The 23,855-nt window shown below is 38.9% G+C and overlaps 1 pseudogene; it reads right to left on the minus strand.

Moving 5' to 3' along the window:
• LOC114657654 (alpha-2-macroglobulin-like protein 1) overlaps nucleotides 1-23,855 on the minus strand; it is a 195,538-nt pseudogene that overhangs the window by 116,142 nt on the left and 55,541 nt on the right.

Consider the following 23,855-nt stretch of genomic DNA (forward strand, 5'->3'; position numbering starts at 1 on the left):
AACTGGCTTGTTTGTCACCCGAGTGTGTGGTCGTGAACAGATGCAAAAGTTTGGCAAACTTTTTGGTTGTAACCCGATTTTCATATGTTCCGAGACGTTCGTAACCCGAGGTTCCACTATATAAATATTTATACTGTATATACCAGTACATATATATATATATATATATATATATATATATATATATATATACATACACACATACATATGCAGTTAGTAAATATGTGTGTGTGTGTATCAAGTACAAACCTGCATTATGGTACCAAATCAGATAAATATAACCATGACAATACATGTAACTAAGTTGCAAAAGAGTCATTAATTAGCTTTGTAACGATTTTCTTTGTTTTGCATAATTTGGTAAATTTTCTTTGCACTCCCATTGTCTGTCCTGTAATGACTAATTGACATACCACATCTGCAGTCAGTTCACTTCTGGAATCCATCAACAAAACACTTTTATCGACAGAGCGAACAGAACACAAGGATCCCGGCTTAGCTTGCAGTTGCAGGTTCGTGTCACCACCAGGAAGTTCACGGGGTGAAGAGGAATCTCAGTTTTACCTGCATATAAAAAAGAATTCAGTAAAACATTTACATAACACATTAAATGTAGGAAGCAAGAATTATATTTACAAAAATAAAATTTGATATATTTTTGGAAGAGCTAGTCCTAACAGTTTTGCAGGTCTTGCTAATTTGACAATTTGGATCAAGTTAAAGTTGATAAAAGCAAATATTTAGTTGAAACTACTACAGCAGCAGATATAACACATACATACAGTCCTTTGAAAGAAACAATTTACAGTCCAAATTCTAGCAATGTCATGATATTCTGTTCAACTAATGTGAACTATAAGGCTGTAAGTCACTAAATATTAATAAATGTGGTTTAGTTTTGAATTAAGTCATATGTAACATAACAGATAGTTCACTATTTTTACTACAATGGTGTGATTGATTTGTAATGTATGCCACGTTTGGATAATGATAGTATGTAAAAAATTGCAACATTTTAAAGTCCAATAAACCTTTTGCCTATGACATTAAAGAGTTACTGAAGCAAGATGATTCATTTTACTGTCTGAGCCATTCTACAATAACAGATTATCACTTCACTATTGATTTTTCTTATCAGATTTATTTCCTTTAGAAATCTAAAATAACGACAGCATGACTTGTGTATAAGCTAATATGGGCTGCAGTACGCATTTACAATCAAAATATATGAATAAATATTTGATTGAAGCCTGTTGGACCATTTGCTGCTATCCTTGAGATTACTTATCCATCATTAGTTGTACCATCATCCCAAGGTTATTCATCTCCTGTAAAGAGAAGATTCTGAAACAATATTTGTGGTAGAAATATGAGCTGAGTACAGGCTGTTGGAACATAAAGTGTGTTTATTTTTGTGAAAACAGTAGTGACAATTCTTTGGAAATGGACAATGAAAGCATGACGATTTATGTTTAGTCATAGGGAAGTGTCAAAGGTGATGATTTTCCTAAAACTGTAAACTATGATGCCCACTTCTTAAAGTGCTTGCTATCACAAGACTGTTGGGCAACTTTTGAATATGCTGTCCACTGGATCAACAGGGCACACGGCAGATTTATCAGATGCAGATCATCCATTAAACAAATTCAATGTGTTCATAAGTGACAACATATTAGATGTAACAGTAAGAAGGCCCAGCAGAGGTACACAGAAACAGATGAAACACCACACACTAAATCTAATTCTAGACTAAACCTGCAGTCTGATATCAGTTATGACTAGCTCCTGCTTTTCTTTGCACTTATTATTATATAAAGACTTAATTAAAAACGTTAAGTTGTAATGTACAACAATGGGCAACAAAACCTTTCCTTAAAATGACTAAACGGTAGCAGATGATAAGTGAAAAACATATCCCCTTGTCACCACTGCTTTTTGCAATCGCCATTGAGCCACTGGCAGTTCACTGTAGAAATGCTTATGAGATAAAGGGGATTATCAGATAAGGACTGGAACAGAAAGTTTCTCTATGCAAATGATATGGTACTTGTATATATCAGATCCACAAAATACTGTGCCTGTGGTCCTAACAGCACTTACCAGTATTTCAAAAGATTTCTGGGCTCAGAATCAATTTGAATAAAAGTGTGCTCTTCCCAGTGAATTCTCAAGCACACAATATTATATTGGACATCTTCCCTTTTAACATCACTGATCAGTTTTAAATACCTAGGGGTAAACATCACAAGTAAACATAAAGCTCTTTATCAACAAAATTTTGCCATCTGTATGGGGAAAAAATTAAGCAAGACTTGCAGAGATGGTTGACCCTTCATCTCACTTTAGCTGGAAAAATAACATTGTTAAGAATATGCTTCCTAAGCTTCTCTTTTTATTTCAAAACATTCCAATATACATCAATAGATATTTTTTAAGAAATTACATTCAACCGTAACCTCATCTATTTGAATTCAAAACATCCACATATCCAAAGGGTGACCCTACAAAGACTCAAGGTGGAAGGTGGCATGGCTCTACCTACCTTTTAATTTTATTACTGGGGTAGCAAACATACTAACTATAAAAACATGGACAAGGACACATACAGATGAACATACACAGGGCTTTGTCCACAATAGAAATAAAATCCTGCAGTACTTCTTTATATTTCCTTGCTTTGCACCCCAATAAATACAAGTTATCTCCAATATACTAACAACCCAATTGTGCTTCACTCAATCAGGATATGGAACCAATGTAGGAAGTATTTTAAGATAGAGAAGCTTTTATCTGTGGCACCTCTGCACGAGAACCACCTTTTTCCATCCTCTCAACATATGCAGTTTTTAATGTCTGGAAAACATTTGTGATTAATCACTTAGAGATCTGTACATAGACAACGTCTTTGCATCCTACGAACAATTACACTCCAAATGTAACTTTCCAGCAACACATTGCTTTCACTACCTTCAAATTCAAAACTTTGTTAAACAGAGCCTGCCCAATTTTCCTCACCTCCCACTTACCCTCTATGCCGGAAAAAATACTGCTCAGTCTCGAGGACTCAGACAGCATTTCCATAATACATAAAAGTATTTTACAGTCCCTCCATTTCAAAGATCAAGAGAACAGCGGGAAAAGGATCTCTTACTCAACCTTTCAAAAAGGAGTGGAAAGTAGCAACACACAGAATTCACTTGAGCTCCATCTGTGCAAAGCATAGAATTATTCAACTCAAAATTATATATTGAGCGCATCTTTCTCATTTAAAATTGTCCAAAATGTTTCCAGGGCAAGATCCAACCTGCAAACACTGCAATCAAGTTCCAGCCTCACTGGACCATGTGTTTTTTGGGCATGCACCAAATTAACATCATTTTGGACCTAAATCTTTAAATGCATTTCAGACAGCCTTGGTGTCACAATCCCTCCAAATCCACTAACAGCTGCGTTTGGTGTACTTCCAGATGGGTCTTAAAGTGGAGAAGGACAAACAAACTGTGATTGCCTTTACTACACTACTGGCACGTAGACTTATCTTGCTCAACTGGAAGAATCCTAACTCACCTATTCTAAGCCAAGGGTAACTGATATTATATACTATTTGAAACTGGAAAAAATCTAATTTTCACTTAGAGGATCTGTGCAAAACTTTTTCAAAACCTGCAGGATCTATTCAATAACATTTTAGAATAAGCATTTAAACTGAGGAAGTCGGGTTCTCTCCCTCTTTTACTCCATTTATTTTTATTCATTTATTAATTTATCTATTTACTTATCATTATGTAAATAATGTTACATTTTTAAATCAGTCCTTTCTATTTCCCAAAAGTAAATTTGCTTAAGACTTAACCAGATTACTTTCAGAGCAGTAATTAATGAATGTAAAGTGTATTTATAGTTTTGGGCTGAAAAGTGTTACATTGGCAGAGTCTACTATCTTATTATAAGACAAAAATAATGTTAGATGCCAAAGTAAATGCTATGCCATTAAGCATCACTGCTCACAATACACAACATATTGGTTAAAGCTGGTATAATTTAACATGCACTTACCTTGTTCTTAAAACATTTTTGAACTTTAAAAATTGATACTATTTGCAATCATCTCTCCCTTGGAAAATAGTGTAAATAAGAACTTGAGCAAATGGTGAGACACTGGTTGTGACAGGAAAAGTGAAATTAAATGATCCCTCTAATGGTGCATATTTCAGTCCATCAATTCAAACATGTAAAACAAAAGCATAAAGAACATCAGGATATTATAAATAAATCAGCAAGTGCTGCAACTTAAACTAACCTTTCTGTATAATGCTTGAGTTTGTAGTGATTAACTAGAGCCTTTTCGAATGCAGTGAAACATGCATCCTTCAATTATGTCAAGTCATTATGACCTGAGACAGCAAAGCATCCTTATTTTGTTGTTTGTGATTACCTATAGGGTTTGATACTTAAGGTTTATGTTGAGTTTTGATAAAATGGCTACTTTTGGTAAAGTTCACTACTGTCCCTAATCCTGTTTATTTTTATGTGCCTGTCACTTTCATAAATGTAATTCAGTGGAATTCCAAGACTCCTTAGATCCATTTCAACATAATAACACTGAATGCTGATCGATTTGTGTTTGATCCATTTTCAACATAATAACACTGAATGCTGATGGCTTTATATGAAAATAAGTAATTTTTACAATCTGTGTGTTATTTATTCACTCAAGTATCCTTTCCCTATTATTTGGATCTGGGTTCATATCATTCAATGCTACAGTATTAAAAGTGACAGAAAATCAAAAGGAGTTCTGGGCATTTACAGACTAATATTGTCACTGCACCTTAACAGTGATTTCAATTTATTACATACATTTTTACAGTAAGTACTTTCTGATTTATTCTGTATGTAACTATAAAACTAAATCAGCATTATATCAGAGAAATAATAGGGATTACATCTCATAGCAATGCATTTCGTGTAAAAATTTTAAAAGATCAATATACAGACAACAATACAGATTTCCATTCAAAAATCGGTCGACGGCCCGGGTTAACAACAGGTGCCACCAGTACTGTTAGCCAACAGGGTGCTAGGGGAAATTGGGCTACTGTTGACAGAAGGAGAAGAAGAGGGGCAAGGAGTGTAATGGGAGGCAGAGGGAGAGGAGAAAGGTTTAGGAGAGTGGAAGTGAGTGTAGGAACTTTGAATGTTGGCAGTATGACTGTTAAGGGAGAGAATAAGCTGATATGATGGGCAGAAGGAAGGCTGATATATTGTGCATGCAAGAGACCAGATAGAAGGGGAGTAAGGCCAGGTGTATCGGAGGTGGGATCAAATTGATTCTACCATGGTGTAGATGGGAAGAGAAATTGGGTAGGTGTTATCTTGAAGGAACAGTACATCAAGAGTGTTTTGGAGGGTGAAAAGAGTGTCAGACAGAGTGTTGATTATGAACCTGGATATTGAAGGTGTGATGATGAATGTTATTAGTGCATATGCCCCGCACGTTGGGTGTGTGATGGATGAGAATGAAGATTTCTGGAGTGAGCTGGATGAAGTGGTGGAAAGTGTATTTAAAGGAGAGAGAATGGTGTAGGATAACACTGGAGATCAAGAAAAGAAGGATAGTAAGGGCATAGCTAAGGATCAAATGGTGCATTGGGTAAAAGGAAGACTGTAAGGTGGAATTCAGGGAGGAGGTAAGACATACACAAGATGGCATTATGAGTTACACGATTAGCAACTACAGCAGAAGTGTTAAAGGAAAAAGCTAGAAGGGTGCTTGGTGTGACATCTGGACAGAGGAAGGAGAACAAAGAAAGCTGGTGGTGAAAATGGGAAGTACAGGAGAGTATACAGAGAAATAGGTTGGCGAAGAAGAAATAGGATAGTCAGAGAGATAAAGAAAGTATGAGGGCAATCCCAAAGTTAAGGTCTCCAAAGCGGTGGGGACGTAGAGAAACTGCTTGTGTGGCTGTTGGCCACACTGTTGTGATCAGTGCTTCCTCCACTCCCAAACAAGCATGTGCGGCTTCGCTGGATGCTCAATCTTGGTCTTGGCAGCCCTTGAAAATGGAGCTCCCGTTGAACGCTACCGCCAAGTGCGAAGTTCGTGCAGGGAGACCGTCAATTTCCGACGAGACAGTCGCGAAGGTTGAGGAAAACATGCGTAAAGATCGGCGGTGGAACTTCATCACCCACCCACCCTATAGTCCAGACTTGGTACCCAGTGACTACCAGCTGTTACCCTACGTTGAAAGAACATTTGTCCGGAAGGCGATTCTGCTGCAACGAAGAGGTGAAAGATGAGTTTCAATGCTTTCCTGAAGGACATGGCGGCGAGCTGGTATGACATGGGCATTCTAAAACTACCACAGCGTCTACAAAAATGCAGCGAGCCGAAAATGGGGATTATGTAGAAAAATAAATAAGTCTTTAACCCTTAAAATGATGCAAACATTATAGAAAATAAACGGTTGTTTGTATTTCTAAAAAAATTAGGAGACCTTACTTTTGGATTGCCCCTCGTAGACAGGAGTACAAGGAGATAAGGTGTAATGTGACAAGGGATGTGGCGAAGGCTAAAGATAAGACATGTGATGAGTTGTATGAGAGGCTAGCCACTAAGTGGGGAGAAAAGGACCTGTAATGATTGGCTAGACAAAGCAAGCTGAGCTGGGGAAAAATGAGCAGCAAGTTAGGGGGATAAAGGATAATATGGAAACATATTCACAAATGAGAAGAATGTGTTGATCAGATGGAAAGAGTACTTTGAGAGGTTGATGAAGAGAATGAGAGACAGAGAAGGTTGGATTTTGTGGAGATAGTGAACCAGGAAGTGCAATGGATTAGCAAGGAGGAAATAAGGACATCTATGAAGAGGATGAAGAATGGAAAGGCTGTTGGTCCAGATGACATACCCTTTGAAGTAAAGGGTTGTTTTGGAGAGATAATATAGAAAAGTATATTCTTAAAGTTGATGATTTGCATATATTCAAAGAGAATCCTGAACATATATGAAAAATAAGCATTATATCATAGTGCATGTTAGTATAGCAAGGGTTAAATCACAAAAAGGCTTGTGCCTGTATATTTTTTTTAATTTTTCTTAGCATGTTGGAAGCCACCAATAATTCATGAGTCAAGGTCAGGTATGTAGAGAGAAGCTGACAGGCAGAACCCCTCACCTGTTCTCCACTAGAAATATTGGTGTCAGGAACTGGTCAGGTTCAAGGTGGTGAGAAGGCCTGTCAAGAGCGTTATGCTCATTAGGCTGGGAAATATTGGTGGAACTAATTGGAGGCAGGACCAAGGTGTAAACTCTTGATGAAAACTGTAAATAAAAGTAAGATGGCCCCATTCCCTGGGCACTATTAGATTTGAGACAGTGTGCACATCACACCATAAACCATGATTCTGCCTGTACATCCTGTGGTCTCTGAGTGCCTTCTTTGAACAATGTGTTTCTGCCACAACAGATTCTTGGTGACCCCGACGTTATAGAAAAAGGCTGCTGCAATGATCTGGGCTCTGTGAGACAGATACAGATGGTGGCCACCTAAAAGGTAAGTGATATTTCGCTAAGAATTGTTTGTGTTAGTTTCAGGGAGATTCTGCCTCCCGACAGTGGAAGCAGCATGATAGCCTTTTTAACAAAGAATAAAAAGATGAAGAAGGACCGAAGGATGGGCAGGCAGAATTGAAACCAGAGAGTCAACTGTGAAACAGTGCAAGCTGAGTAAGTATGTGATTGAATGACTGTGAATGTGTGAGAGAGTTTGTGTAAAGAAAAACTGAGAATTTGAGTTTTCAGAACTGGTTATCTACTGCTTTGCCTTATGAGGGCAAAGGTCGTGATGATGACAGGGGTCTGTACGGGTGGGCAAAAAATTACTGGAGTATCACTTTTGCAGTGAGAGGACCACTCTTCAAGTGAATTGTGCTTGGACCAGCTGGTTGCAGTAGCCTGCAAAAGGAGACTACTGTGCTTGAACTGATCTTGTGAGAGAGTATGCCCGGGGAGGTGCGCTAAAGCATAGTTGTGCTGAGGTACCTTTGTGTTACATCCACTGAAGGTCATCAGTGAAAGAACTGACTCCAGGTGTAAGACCTGTCGTTACTGCCTTAGATTAGAGACATGGCTTTGAACGCACAGGCGAAATTCCTCTAGGAGACAGGTCTCATTCCGTCATTAGAAGTACAAGTCTGGAAAGGACTGAATTGAGAAAGGTGGTGTGAATGAGCTAGTATGACGGAAAGATATGTTGGAATAACTGCCAGACTAGTGCAGGGAAAAAGCAGGGAAGCGTAGGCAAGAATAGGGCTAGTATAGTAGCTTTACAAAAATAGATAGATTAGCATAGGATAGAATAGGGGTTATGAGTATGCAAGGAAACTGTGACTAATTGACAGAATGTAGATTCAGGACATAAATATAGCTTTACATATAGGGTTGAGTATATACTGTAATTTTATGTAAGCAAGTGACACTGTAGCCCTGTTAGTTATCGAGCATGAACTGAGGATGTACAGTTTTAGGTTAACATCACTAAATAACAAAAGTACAAAAGTGTAGGTACATATACAGTATATACATATATATACTTAAATGCCCCATCACCAAATAAGGAATGATTGAGTGACTTAGCTGCATGGTAGTAAAATAACCACAGGATCAGAGACAGGTGTGTGAAAGAGCTCTGAGACCCAAGTAATGGGTAACGAGAAACGCAGTAAAGTAATTAAGTACAAAACGGGTGTGAGTGGGATTTTATAAGCAGGTGCCTTTTTCATATAGGCACCTTAAGAGATTTTTTATCAGGGCAGTTGTCACTGTTAGGAGGTATCGCAATTAGAGATATAAAGCCAAAGTACTTCAACTAAGATGAGTAATATGAAATGAAACATCTCACTTTTGTTATAAAAATGTTTAAAATGTGCAAAGCATCTTTCCTTCAGATCCTGATCATGTCTTAGGGAAAGATGTTCTTTTGATAAGAATAAAATAAAAGGGACACAATTTCTTTCAATTTCCTTTCTTTTCTTTCCTTTGATGTTTCTGATGTGGGTGAGGAGGTGTGTGAGGTTGTGTGTTTTGTGACCTATTACTGTGGAGTGTGTGGTTTGGCACAGTGGTATTGCACTCTTTACTGGCAGTGGGTAGTGAAGGTTCAAGCTTATATGTTCATGGTGTTGAGTTGTATATCCTTTGTGCCTCTGTAGCTTTCTCTGGGAGTGCTTTCCTGCTGTGGTATTGTACTGCAAGGTTTCTCGATGGTTTGATTTGTCCATGTTGACACAGAATCAGATTGCCGCAGAAGCTTTTTCCTTGTTGTCGCTGACTCGGTTTGCAACGGAGCCTCCTTGATCCAGAGACCAGTGCATGTAGAGCTGAGCAGGATTATGTTGTGCTCCCTATTTCATGACGTTAACACCAGCTAGCGGCATGGCAGGTGATCAGTCAAGTAAGTGAGAGTGGAACTTGCTATTCTTCAGAGTACATTTTTTCCTGTTTCCATTGCTGCATTGTTTGTTTCCAAACATAGTGTGTGAGTAAATAGATGTCTTAATGTGTGGTTGAATTTAGAGAGGGCATATATAAACCTGACGAGTAAAGGATGTGTTAATGCTTTAAATAGTAATAATACTGGGGTGAGTCTGAATGTGTTAAAGTCAGTTTGGTGATTTTGTGTGTGTTATATAGTGTGTTAAAGAGATCCCTGTGTATGCATTTAAAACAAGTATAAGTGTGTTTGTGAGCATTTGAGTCAACATATGTGGTGTTTGTCTGGAAGGATGACATGATTGATAAAAATATGTGCAAGTGTGAAAATGTTTGGTTGTTTGAATTAAAGGAGTTCTTAATTCTAACTAAAAGAGATATGAGTAGGGTGGAGTAAAATTAGGCATTACACTGTATACTGTAAGTCCCCTTTCCTTTGATATTGACCAGACTCAAATGGAGAGAAGATTTTAATAATGAAAAAAGTCAATTTAAATGGAAGGTGACATTCTTTAAAAATTAAAGGAAGCTGAAGATAATCACTGGGCTTCCAGTCCAGGGAATACACCATACTAAGATATGCTATTAAAAAAAGAGGGGTAAAAGGGGGGGTTGACTAAAATGGAAGATAGACTGTACTTTTTCTATGGGGAGAAAAAAATCAATGTTATTTAACACAAATGAATCTAGGGTATTTTATGAGGCTAGATTCTGTGAAGGTTAACTGACAAAGGTGTGGATTCTCAATTCTTAATATGGATGGGAATCACAATAATTTCCTAGAGGGCATTAAAAAATAGATTTTGTATTACAAGGCATTTTCATCTATTGATTTCATTTCTCATCCCCTTCTTGTGTTATAAGTAACTTACATATTTTAAATGTGAAACAGAATGAATGCTGGTGTTTGTATGACTACAAAGTTGTGAAAGGATCGCTTTATAATTTGATGCTTTAATGAAACATTCCAGATATTTTTATTAAAATTCAAAAGCCTAAGGTGGAAATGTATGTGGTACTTTAATTAGTAAAATAATTGGTAAAGAAAGAAAGAAAAATAAATAATACTTGGGATATACTGTATATAAAAAAAACTCTAAGCTTTTAGATTGCAGGTTACGAGGTGTTAATACCGTGTTTCCCCGAAAATAAGCCCTAGCCTTATTTTCAGGCTGCTCTGTAATATAAGCCCTACCCCAAAAAATAAGCCATAGTCAAGATCGCCAGCTGAAAAGCAAGGCGCCTAAGGCTGGGTTGATACTTCACGCGATGTGACACGTGTGCCCAAAACATCCATTAAATTCCGAGGACACCTTGCCACAATAACTCTGAAAGGATCTTTAATTATTACATCCATCAATCCAGGGATGGCTCCCATTCCAGCAAGCATCAGGGCGCGAGGCACAAACAATGCCTGGACAGGGCATCAGCTCACTGCAAGGTGAACACAAGCACTCACATACACTAACCTCATTTTAGCATCACCAAATCCCCAAAACTTTCATGTCCTTTGGATGGAAAATGGAGCACACTGTGGAACCCACCAGGGAAACATGCAGACTCCATAAGACTCCAGACTCCCTGCGAGACAGCAGCTCTACCGCTCTAGCATTGTGCCACCCCCACATCTGTAACTATTAACAGTATTCATTATTTAAACAAAGTTAACGATTTATCTGTAAAATGTAACATATATAACTTTAATGCATTTCATCATGAAAGTGATATCAAGTATAAAATCTAAAGATTCTAAATGTGCAGAGAGCTGGAATATCAGAAATGTAATGTGTTCTGTGTGGCGATTGCTACTGTCAGCTCAAGAGGAAGCACCAGAAGCACATAGTGTTTAACAGCTGGGTCGGTTTTAAGATGATGTTTACGATGGTCTGCTTTAATGATAAAATAACTACGAGGTTAAAGTGGACATTTCGAGGTTAAAAGCCGAAATTTCCTCTTTAATAACAAAACAGATAATTTCACCATGTCCTTATTTTTTTTTCTCTGTGGCTCAAATACCCCACCGTACATTCTGATGCTATTGTGAAGGTAAAAAAAAGACGGCACAGAAGATGGTGTGTGAGACTTTTAAAATGTATGAATATAAAAGAACCACAAATGCATTTGTATATCTGCATTTTGTTTCACGACATTGAACCATTCATCAAACATCGAAGCACGCACATCAATCCTGTAGGATCCTAAAAGCGGCTGGAGTGGCAAGAAATTCAGGCTGGAAATTCAAGGTTTGAATGTGGAGAGTTATGACGATATTCCAGAAGAAGATGACATGACTGTATTTGGATAAATGTATACTGCTGTACATGAATAAATATAAGACATCCCCTGAAAATAAGCCCTAGTGCATCTTTTGGAGTAAAAATTAATATAAGACATGGTCTTATTTTCGGGGGAATACGGTAGATGGGTTCCAAGATAATTTTTGCTGATACAAGTCACCTTTGAAATAATTTAAGCAACTTTGAGTGGGAAGGGATGCCGTATTTTATACTACTTGCCTTGTTAATCTCAAATAAAGTCAAAAATAAATTTCTGCAGAAAGGAAAAAATGTTTTTAAGACTGCACATACTTGAACAATGTCTTATAATTAAACATATGGGAAAAGGAACTGTGGAGCCTAACCGGTTTGGTTTATTTTGACATCATGTCCAAAAATAATTAAGAATTTATCTGTCCATACTGTAGAATTCTTTCTTGACTTCTGCTTACTATGCTAACTGAGAGATGTTCTCTGGAGGACACTGGTATATGTTGCCATCCATTTACGATGAAAAAGGGTACAGTGTGAGACAAATTTGTATTTTATAATAATTGGCTGAAATTTACTTGCTTTTTACAAGAACCTCCACAGAACATTAGTCAGATAGGTACAAACTTTTGATAAGAACTGTAAATGAAAGTAAGACGGCCCCATTGCTGAGTGCTCATTTAATTTGAATTGAGACCATGTGTACATCCTGAGGTCTCCAAGTGCCTTCTTTGAACAGGGTGTTTCTGCCACAACAATAGCAGTGGAGTTTTTATCCAGATTGTTTAAAGAAATCCTGAAAAGTGAGAGAATGGCTGAGGAGTGAACAAGAAATGTACTGGTACTGATTTTTAAGAATAAGGGTAATGTGCAGAACTGTAGTAACTACAAAGGAATAAAACTGATCAGCCACAGCATGAAGGTATGGGAAAGAGTAGTGGAAGCTAGGATAAGAAGGGAGGTGATGATTAGTGAGCAGCAATATGGTTTTATGCTTGGAAGGAGCACTCCAGATAAGATGTTAGCTCTCAGGGAGTTGATGGAGAATTATGGAGAAGGCCAAAGGTAGTTGCATTGTGCCTTTGTGGACCTAGAGAAAGCATATGACAGGGTGCCTAGAGATGAGTCATGGTATTGTATGATGAAGTCAGGAGTGGCAGAGAAGTATGTAAGAATGTTACCGGATATGTACGAGGGAAGAGTGACAGTAGAAGTGACGGACGCATTTAAGGTGGAGGTGAGATTTTATCAGAAACTGGCTCTGAGCCCTTTCTTATTTGTAATGCTGACGGACAGTTTGACAGTGGATATTAGACAGGAGTCCCTGTGGACTATGGTATTTGCGGGTGATATTGTGATCTGCAGAGAGTAGGGAGCAGGTCTAAGAGACCCTGGAGATGTGAAGATATGCTCTAGAAAGGAGAGGAATGAATGTCAGTAGGACCAAGACAGAATACATGTTTGTGAATGAGAGGGAGGTCAGAGGAATTGTGAGGATAAGGGGTAGAGTTGAAGAAAGTGGATGAATTTAAAAAGTTGCGATCAACAGTACAGAGTAACAAGGAGTGTGGAAAATAGTTGAAGAAGAGAGTGCAGGCAGGATGGAGTGGGTGGAGAAGGGTGTCAGATGGGTATCAGCAAGAGTCAAAGGGAAGGTCTAGAAGATGCTAGTGAGACCAGCTATGTTATATGGGTTGGAGACAGTGGCACTGATGAAAAGACAGGAGACAGAGCTGGAGGTGGCAGAGTTAAAGATGTTAAGATTTGCATTGGGTGTGACAAGGATGGGCAGGATTTGGAATGAGTACATTGGTGGGTCAGCTCAGGTTGGACGGTCTGAAGACAAAGCCAGTGAGGCAAGAGTGCCTTGGTTTGGAAATGTGCAGAGGAGAGATGCTGGGTATATTTCAGAGAAGGATGCTGGGGATGGAGCTGCCAGGCAAGAGGAAAAGAGGAAGGCCGAAAAGAAGGTTTATGGATGTGGTGAGAGAGGACATCCTTTCACCAACTTGATAGCTTACAAACACCCTACGTGAGAAACCAAAGATTTCAAACTTTGATTCATCAGTCCTTAAGACTTTCTTCTAGTCTGCAGTAGTACACAGCAGGTATGTCAAGGCTCTATTTTGTCCTTTATGGAATGGCTTTCTTGCTGCCACTCACCCTATCAAACATGCAGCACAAAGTCTTCTCTTTACAGCAGAATCTTCTGACCACTGTTAAGCTTGAAGCTGAAGCTGTTGTGCTGTGAGGCACCAATCACGCAAGCTGGTGACCCTCAGAAACTTGTCTTCTGATTGGGTTATGTTTTGGGTATGCCAGATCTCTTATCATCAGAGTTTCTAGTTTACTACATTCTACAGTGTAATATTGCCCAAGTAGTACTTCAAATGGCGTAATAACACAGTCTGCTCTATCTCTGCTTTAAGACAGTCAATGTGTTTTAAGGAATCAGCTGGGACACCTGTGCAAATTGTTTGCTTCAACTTGCAAGCATTAATTTACTTTGTAATTGCAGCAGAACATCTGCAGGTTGTAACCTATTACTTGTTCCCTGAAGAAGACCCAATTGTAATATTGTGAAATTTCCTTTTTTAACATTTTTTGCTGACCTAAACTTTAAATTTAAACCTCTGGTAGTTTACTGTGTACCTTATCACCAACACAGGTCATTCATTGCATTTCAACTGATTAAATTTGAAGAAAAACTGGAAAAACTGTGGCGCTGTAAAACTTTTGACAGGTAGTATATATATATATTGTGACAGATAGAGGTCTCCATGACCCCTTGAACCCTCAGACTAGACATCAGACACCAGGTAAAAGTCCAAATAATGATTTATTAATAATAATAATTGCACCAAGCACCCTCCACTCCACAATACTCATATAATTAATCACTAATAAACACAATAATCCTCCACACTCCCAGACACTTCGCCACCCTTCCTCCCAGCTCAGCTCAGTGTACTGGGCTTCCCAGAGTCCTTTTATACACCCTGACCCGGAGGTGTTCCCGTTCAACAGTCCACAGTTCCTTTTCCCTTCCGGGTCAGGGTAAACAGTCCTTTTCTTCAACCCGGGAGCACGTCGTTTCTTCCTGTCACGTGACCATGACGTACTCCCGGGTTATAGGGCACATGCGAGCCTACGAGCCCCCCTACAGCGACGCCTGGTGGCCCCCAAGGTATCCAGCAGGGCTGTGTATAAAAACTACATAGTCCATGAGGCCCTGCTGGAACTCGGGGTATGTCCATGCTGCTGGGAGAGCTCCTCCTAGCGGCCTGAGGGTGAGGGCCGGAGAAATAAGCCGGCAATCCACCACAATATATATATATAAACATACATTATTTACTTAGACTTTCACAAAGTCTTTGATACAGTCACATAATGTTGAAACAATTGGTATCAGAAGTAACCTACAAAACTGGATCGCAAGTTGGTTAATTGGTAAAAGAAAAAGAGTACATATATAGGTTATATTCATAAAAATATATAACCTATTAAATTGAATTAAATATAATTCAATGTACGTTATGCTCAGGCTATGCAATGCAGTTCAGTAGTGAGACTGTATATGTAGCATTATGTGCAGTTCTGGTCATTACAGTTCAAAAAAGCAGCACTTGAAGCTATGCAGAGGAGATCAATGAGGTGTATCCCAGGACTTTAGGACATTTCAAACTCTGATAGACTAGTGTCGCAGATTAAGGTCGCTGTCGTCCTCTTGAACCCTTCGACCACTCCAGACACCAGGTAAAAGTCCAATAGTAATATTTATTTGGAAAATGTACAGTGCACAAAGCACCTTCCACTCCACAATACTCATATAACTAACCAATAAACAATACAATAATCAATCCTCCACACTCCCAATCACTTAGCCACCCTTCCTCCCAGCTCAGCTCAGCGTACTGGTTTCCCAGAGTCCTTTATATAGTCCCTGACCCGGAAGTGTTTCTCCCTTCTGTCCAAGTGATCATGAACACTTCCGGGTCGGATAAAAAGCTCCTTTCTTCAACCCGGAAGCACGTCGTTGCCTCTTGTCATGTGATCATGATGCACCTCCGGGTTATAGGGCAAGTAAGAGTCCGGCAGCCTCCCCACAGTGACTCCTAGTGGTCCCCAAGGTATCCAGCAGGGCTGTGCATATAAACTACATAGCCCATGAGGCCCTGCTGGAATTCGGGGAACGTCCACACTGTTGAGAGAGCTCCACCTAGCGGTCTGGGGGTGAGGGCCGGAATATTTAGCTGGCCACACACCACACTAGCTAAACCTGTTTAGTCTTGAGAGGAGAAGACTGCATAATGACCTAATCCAGGTCTTCAAAATCCTCAGTGGCATTGATAAAGTAGATCAAGCACAATACTTTCAACTAAACAGTGAATTATTTACTCAAGGATGCAAGTGGAAATTAAGGGCATTTAGGACGTAAGCCAAGAAGCACTTCTATATGCAAAGAGGTGTGGGACTCTAAAGCAAACTACCAAGCTGAAACTTTTACCTTTAAAAAGTATCTAGGTGAGATGTTGGGACATTTTAGCTATTATCTAAACAAATGAGGTTGATGGATTGCAAAGTCTCCACTCATTTGTCAAATTTCTTATATAATGTAGATAATATTAGGCTTGGGCAATAATGGCTATTATCATAGAGATATTTCCAGCCTTGACCCAAAATGTTATTTTTTTGCTTTAAAATGATGATTGGCAAATGATTTCTTGCATACGTTCGAAAATAAAAACAATTTCCAGAACTAGGCAACGTGAACTCATTAACTAGGAACTAAAAATCACTAACCAGCTATTTCAAGATGGCTAATTTAATTGCAAAGAAGAAAAATAGTGCAGTTATTCGGCAATTTTTTTGGTTTTAAGCCAGACGAAAAAGGGAGACAGGAAATTTAACCAAACACTGTTTGTCTTCAGGGAGCACATGGCAAAGAGCTTTGCTGATGGATTTAGTGCTTGATGAATGGAAAATCGAAGAATAGTCCATAGCCTGCATTACAATGAATTAATGAACTAAAAAGAGTGTCAAGGTAGAAATCGGAGCATTGCCATTCAGTTTTGGTGGCATAACTATGAGAAGCTCATTTAAGGACAGAAAGTTAAGGTGTCTTGGAACAGGCACCAGCAATTAGGCATGTTATATATGATTAGAGGTGAGCACCATCTCTCAAATGGTAAAATATTAGTGTATATGAGTCTGTGAATGTTGCACTGAAGCCCACTGCTGTACTGACAGATGTTCATCAGGAGAACAGTGTGTAACACTTTCTCTGTTAGTACTTAGCCTTATATCAATAACCAATATCTATGGCAATCAATGAAGATTACTTGCATCGTCAATGTACTTTCCTTTGCCAACGATTTGACCAAGTGATTAAACACATTGAAAATATACTATGCACTTGTGTTCCAATTGTATATGGACAGGCTGTAAATACACTACATTTACTTAATCCAAACACATTTTCATTCTCAAAATGTAAATTAGGAACCTGACAACATCCTCTGTTGTTGGGTTTAATGTGATAGGTGCACCGTTTCGAAGGTCAATGGAAGAAGCTATTTGCAACATATTTTTAAGAGAAGACGAGAGAGACAGAGGGTTTACTATTGTAGTTGAAGTTGAGCACTTGTAACAGTGCTTTGAGAAAACATTGGTGTGATCAGTCTGGATGTATGAACAGAATCAAGACTGGCGAGAAATATTCCTGCTTTGATCTGCTGTCCAAGCCTGCAAAAGACTCAATGTTGCTGAGAAGAAAAGATATAAGATTTCAGAAATATATATTTGCAAAAAGCATGTTGCAGCTGGCTTCATGATATATTGCCAGTAGTATTGGCTATAACATTATTAGAACATTAGAACGCTCTAGACGAGAACAGGCCATTCAGCCCAACAAAGCTCGCCATGTCCTATCCACTTATTTCTTCGAGTTTTGAAAGTCCCCAATGTCTTACTGTCTACGACACTACTTGGTAGCTTTTTCCAAGTGACTATCATTCTTTGTGTAAAGTAAAACTTCCTAGTACAGTGCATCAGGAAAGTATTCACAGCGCATCACTTTTTCCACATTTTGTTATGTTACAGCATTATCCCAAAATGGATTAAATTCATTTTTTTCCTCAGAATTCTACACACAACACCCCATAATGACAAAGTGAAAAAAGTTTACTTGAGGTTTTTGCAAATTTATTAAAAATAAAAAAATTGAGAAAGCACATGTACATAAGTATTCACAGCCTTTGCCGTGAAGCTCGAAATTGAGCTCAGGTGCATCCTGTTTCCCCTGATCATCCTTGAGATGTTTCTGAAGCTTAATTGGAGTTCACCTGTGGTAAAGTCAGTTGACTGGACATGATTTGGAAAAACACACACCTGTCTATATAAGGTCCAATAGTTGACAGTTCATGTCAGAGCACAAACCAAGCATGAAGTCAAAGGAATTGTCTGTAGACCTCTGAGACAGGATTGTCTCGAGGCACATATCTGGGGAAGGTTACAAAAAAATTTCTGCTGCTTTGAAGGTCCCAATGAGCACAGTGGCCTCCATCATCCGTAAGTGGAAGAAGATTGAAACCACCAGGACTCTTCCTAGAGCTGGACGACTATCTAAACTGAGCAATTGGGGGAGAAGGGCCTTAGTCAGGGAGGTGAGCAAGAACCCAATGATCACTCTGTCAGAGCTCCAGAGGTCCTCTGTGGAGAGAGGAGAACCTTCCAGAAGGACAACCATCTCTGCAGCAATCCACCAATCAGGCCTGTATGGTAGAGTGGCCAGATGGAAGCCACTCCTTAGTAAAAGGCACATGGCAGCCCACCTGGAGTTTGCCAAAAGGCACCTGAAGGACTCTCAGACCATGAGAAAGAAAATTCTCTGTTCTGATGAGACAAAGATTGAACTCTTTGGTGTGAATGCCAGGTGTCATGTTTGGAGGAAACCTGGCACCATCCCTATAGTGAAGCATGGTGGTTGCAGCATCATGCTGTGGGGATGTTTTTCTGCGGCAGGAACTGGGAGACTAGTCAGGATAAAGGGAAAAATGACTGCAGCAATGTACAGAGACATCCTGGATGAAAACCTGCTCCAGAGCACTCTTGACCTCAGACTGGGGTGACGGTTCATCTTTCAGCAGGACAACGACCCTAAGCACACAGCCAAGATATCAAAGGAGTGACTTCAGGACAACTCTGTGAATGTCCTTGAGTGGCCCAGCCAGAGCCGGACTTGAATCCGATTGCACATCTCTGGAGAGATCTTAAAATGGCTGTGCACCGACGTTTCCCATCCAAGCTGATGGAGCTTGAGAGGTGCTGCAAAGAGGAATGGGCGAAACTGGCCAAGGATAGGTGTGCCAAGTTTGTGGCATCATATTCAACAAGACTTGAGGCTGTAATTGCTGCCAAAGGTGCATTGACAAAGTATTGAGCAAAGGCTGTGAATACTTATGTACATGTGATTTCTCAGTTTTTTTTATTTTTAATAAATTTGCAAAAACCTCAAGTAAACTTTTTTCACGTTGACATTATAGGGTGTTGTGTGCAGAATTCTGAGGAAAAAAATGACTTTAATCCATTTTGGAATAAGGCTGTAACATAACAAAATGTGGAAAAAGTGATGCGCTGTGAATACTTTCTGGATGCACTGTATTTGTGTGAAATTTACCCTTAACAAGTTTCCAACTGTGTCCCTGTGTTCTTGATGAACTCATTTCAAAATATCAGTCTCGATCCACTGTACTAATTCCCTTCATAATTTTAAACACTTTAATCATATCACCTCTTAATCTTCTTTTGCTTAAACTGTATAGGCTCAGCTCTTTTAATTTTTCCTCATAATTCAACCCCTGTAGCCCTGGAATCAGCCTAGTCGCTCTTCTCTGGACATTTTCTAGTGCAGCTATGTCCTTTTTGTAGCCTGGAGACCAAAACTGCACACAGTGCTCAAGATGAGGCCTCACCAGTGCATTATAAAAGTTGAGCATAACCTCCTTGGACTTGTACTCCACACATCATGCTATATAACTTAACATTCTGTTAGCCTTCTTAATGGCTTCTGAACACTGTCGGGAAGTTGATAGCTTGGAGTCCACTATGACTCTTAAATCCTTCTCATAAGGTGTACTCTTGATTTTCCTATGTGTAATACTTTACATTTACTGACATTAAATTTCATCTGCCACAAATCTGCCCAAGCCTATATGCTATCCAAGTCCTTCTGTAATGATATAACAGATTCTAAATTATCTGCTAATCCACCTATCTGGGTATCATCTGCAAACTTAACCAGCTTGTTACTTATATTCCTATCTAAATCATTTATATATATTAAAAAAAGCAGCGGACCTAGCACTGGCCCCTGTGGAACACCACTCTTAACATCGGCTAGTTCTGTTGAGATTCCTCGCACCCTCACCCTCTGCTTCCTGTGTCTAAGCCAATTCTGCACCCATCTAAAAACATCACCCTGAACTCCCACTTCTTTTAATTTGATGCCCAACCTCTCCTGTGGCACCTTATCAAATGCTTTCTGGAAGTCCAGATAAATAATATCATATGCTCCACTTTGATTGTATCCTTTTGTTGCCTCCTCATAGAATTCAAGCATGTTAGTAAAACACGACCTCCCTCTTCTGAACCCGTGCTGACTGTTCAGAATAACTCCTGTCCTTGCCAGGTGTTGCTTAATCTTATTCTTTATAATTCCTTCCATTAATTTTCCTGTGATGCATGTTAAGCTTACTGGTCTATAGTTGCTTGGATCTGCTCTGTCACCCTTTTTATATAATGGGATGATATTTGCCATTTTCCAGTCCTTCGGAATCTCTCCAGTGTGTAGTGACTTCCTAAAAATATGTGTCAAGGGTTTATATATGTACTCACTAGCCTCCTTAAGAACTTGAGGGTAAATATTATCTAGTCCTGGTGATTTGTTTGATTTCAGCTTATTTAATCTGAGCAGCACTTCTCCCTCTACAAATTTCCAAATCACTCAGTACCTCCTTAGTAGTCCCTGTTACCTCTGGGAGGTTATCTGCTTGCTCACTTGTAAACACCTCAGAAAAATGTAAGTTTAGGGCATCTGCTATTTCACTGTCTGTATCTTTTAATTCCCCTTTACTATTTCTGATGCACTTGACCTCCTCCTTGACTGTTCTTTTACTACTAAAATACTGAAAGAATCTCTTAAGGTCGTCTTTTGCTTTATCTGCTATATTCTTCTCCAACTGTCATTTAGCCTCCCTGATATCCTTCTTAATGGTTGCCCTCGTGTTCTCATACGCTCTATGATTCACTTTGCAGTCATTAGTCTTATATGCCTTATAAAGCAGTTTTTTTCCTTTGCAACTTCTTTTTTTAAATCTTTATTAATCCACTGTGTAGTTTTTTTTAGTTTCCTGTTAATTCCAAATTTAGGTATGGATCTGTTCTGCATTACATGTAAAACATGTATAAACCTTTTTCACTGCTCCTCGACTGTCTCCACACTTAAAAGCTTATCCCAATGTATCCTACTTAGACATTGTTGCATCTGCTCAAAATTAGCCCTACAAAAGTTCAACTTAACAATTTTAGTCTTTGCATCTGTACTCTTACAAAATATTGAGAATTGTATTACATTATGGTCACTTGACCCTAGTGGTTCAATCACCTCTACACCCTCAATTCTATCCTGATTATTACAAAATGCTAAATTCAGACAGGCTTCACCCCTTGTTGGTGCTTTAACATGCTGTGTTAACAAACAGTCACTGATTACTTCTAAAAACTCCTGCTCTTGTGCTCCTCCATCTGCAAGGTTATCCCAGTTAATATTTGGATAATTAAAGTCCCCCATGACTATAATATCTCCCTGTAATCTTGCCTTTTTGATATTACTAAAAAGATGTGTGTTGAAGTTACTGTCTGAATTGGGTGGTCTACAACACACTCCTAAAATAAGACCTCTTTCCCTAATATTTTCCAGGCGAAGCCACATGTCCTCACTAAGATGGGGATCATCATCCAACTGAAGAGGATTTACATTTAAATCCTGTTTGGCATAAACAGCAACCCCACCTACTTTTCTGTTCTGTCTATCCTTCCTAAAAAATGTGTACAGTAATCCCTCGCTATATCGCACTTCGACTTTCGCGGCTTCACTCTATCGCGGATTTTATATGTAAGCATATTTAAATATATATTGCAGATTTTTTGCTGGTTCGTGGATTTCTGCAGACAATGGGTCTTTTAATTTCTGGTACATGCTTCCTCAGTTGGTTTGCTCAATTGATTTCATACAAGGGACGCTATTGGCAGATGGCTGAGAAGCTACCCAACTTACTTTTCTCTCTCTCTCTCTCTTGCTCTGACATTCTCTTCTCCTGACGGAGGGGGTGTGAGCAGGGGGGCTGTTCGCACCCTAGACGATATGGACGCTCGTCTAAAAATGCTGAAAGATTACCTTCACGTTGCTCCCTTCTGTGCAGCTGCTTTGTGAAGCGACATGCTGCATGGTGCTTCGCATACTTAAAAGCTCGAAGGGCATGTATTGATTTTGATTGTTTGTTTTTATCTGTCTCTCTCACTCTCTCTCTGACAGTCTCTGCTCCTGACGGAGGGGGTGTGAGCTGCTGCCTTCACTGCAACTGCTCTGTGCCGCGGTGCTTCGCATACTTAAAAGCCAAACAGTCCTATTGATTTGTTTGCTTTTCTCTCTCTCTCTGACATTCTCTGCTCCTGATGCACACTCCTTTGAAGAGGAAGATATGTTTGCATTCTTTTAATTGTGAGACGGAACTGTCATCTCTGTCTTGTCATGGAGCACAGTTTAAACTTTTGAAAAAGAGACAAATATTTGTTTTCAGTGTTTGAATAAAGTTCCTGTCTCTCTACAACTTCCTGTGTTTCTGTGCAAATCTGTGACCCAAGCATGACAATATAAAAATAACCATATAAACATATGGTTTCTACTTTGCGGATTTTCAGCTTTCGTGGGGGGTTCTGGAATGCAACCCCCGTGATCAAGGAGGGATTACTGTATCCCTCTATGTTACACTCATCCTCATCTTTGTTATTTAGCCAGGTTTCAGTTATTGCTACAATATCATAATTATGCTCTGCTACATACAACTCCAACTCCCTTACCTTATTTTTGATACTTCTAGAATTAAGGCAAGCTATTCGTAATGTGTTACTCCTTCTACATTTAAATGTTTGCTTAGAATTTACATTACTATGCATTTTTATTTCTACACCATTGTTTGTTCTTCCATGTATAGATCTAAACCTGGCCTGTCCTAAACTCACTGCTCCACTCACCCCCATTCCATAGTTTAAACCAGCGGTTAAACCCAAGCTGTACAAGGGGGGCGTCGAATAAATGAACAAGACATCAAAATACATTTTTTACATTTTTATTTCAAATTTAAATTTGCAAGCATATAATCACAACAAATGCATTATAACTAAAATTAAAATAAAACATTTCTAAGGCATAGATCTAATGACTAATTCCGAGCGGCACTGCTGCTGCCGCTTTTATAGTCGCGTATTTTCAATCCAGAAAGTTCGAGACGTATCGTTATCTGTCGTGAACATTCAGGTAACAGTAGATCAAGTAATAATGCGGCGCAACTGCACCCCATTGGCAGCATAGCCAATATTGCCAAATTGAGTTAAATAATTTACTGTGTATTGGGTTATTTTCATGATATAACTAACAGTGGTATAATATTTGTCGGACGCGCACAGATTGACTTCATCGGTGTCCTTGTTTACGAAATTTTAAAAAATTAAAACATATTTAATCATTTCTTTACATAAAAAAATAATTAATAAGAACAAATAATTTATTCTTTGTTTTTGGTATTAGAATTACTACCAAAAATCACACAAGGCATTTTAACAGTTATTAAAGCACTTTAAAAAAAAATAAATTGTAAATATTTCATTGAAGTCAGCCGAACACATGCAAATCTTATGGAAGTAAAAATGATAGGATACCGCGACACCACACGAGTATCATACCTTTGTTAGTTGTATCATGGGTTATTCTCATCTATCTTATATTATGCAGGGGGCGCAGAATTATTCCAAGTAGA

Source organism: Erpetoichthys calabaricus, chromosome 9, assembly GCF_900747795.2.
Source record: "Erpetoichthys calabaricus chromosome 9, fErpCal1.3, whole genome shotgun sequence".
In the NCBI taxonomy this organism is placed as follows: Eukaryota; Metazoa; Chordata; class Cladistia; order Polypteriformes; family Polypteridae; genus Erpetoichthys; species Erpetoichthys calabaricus.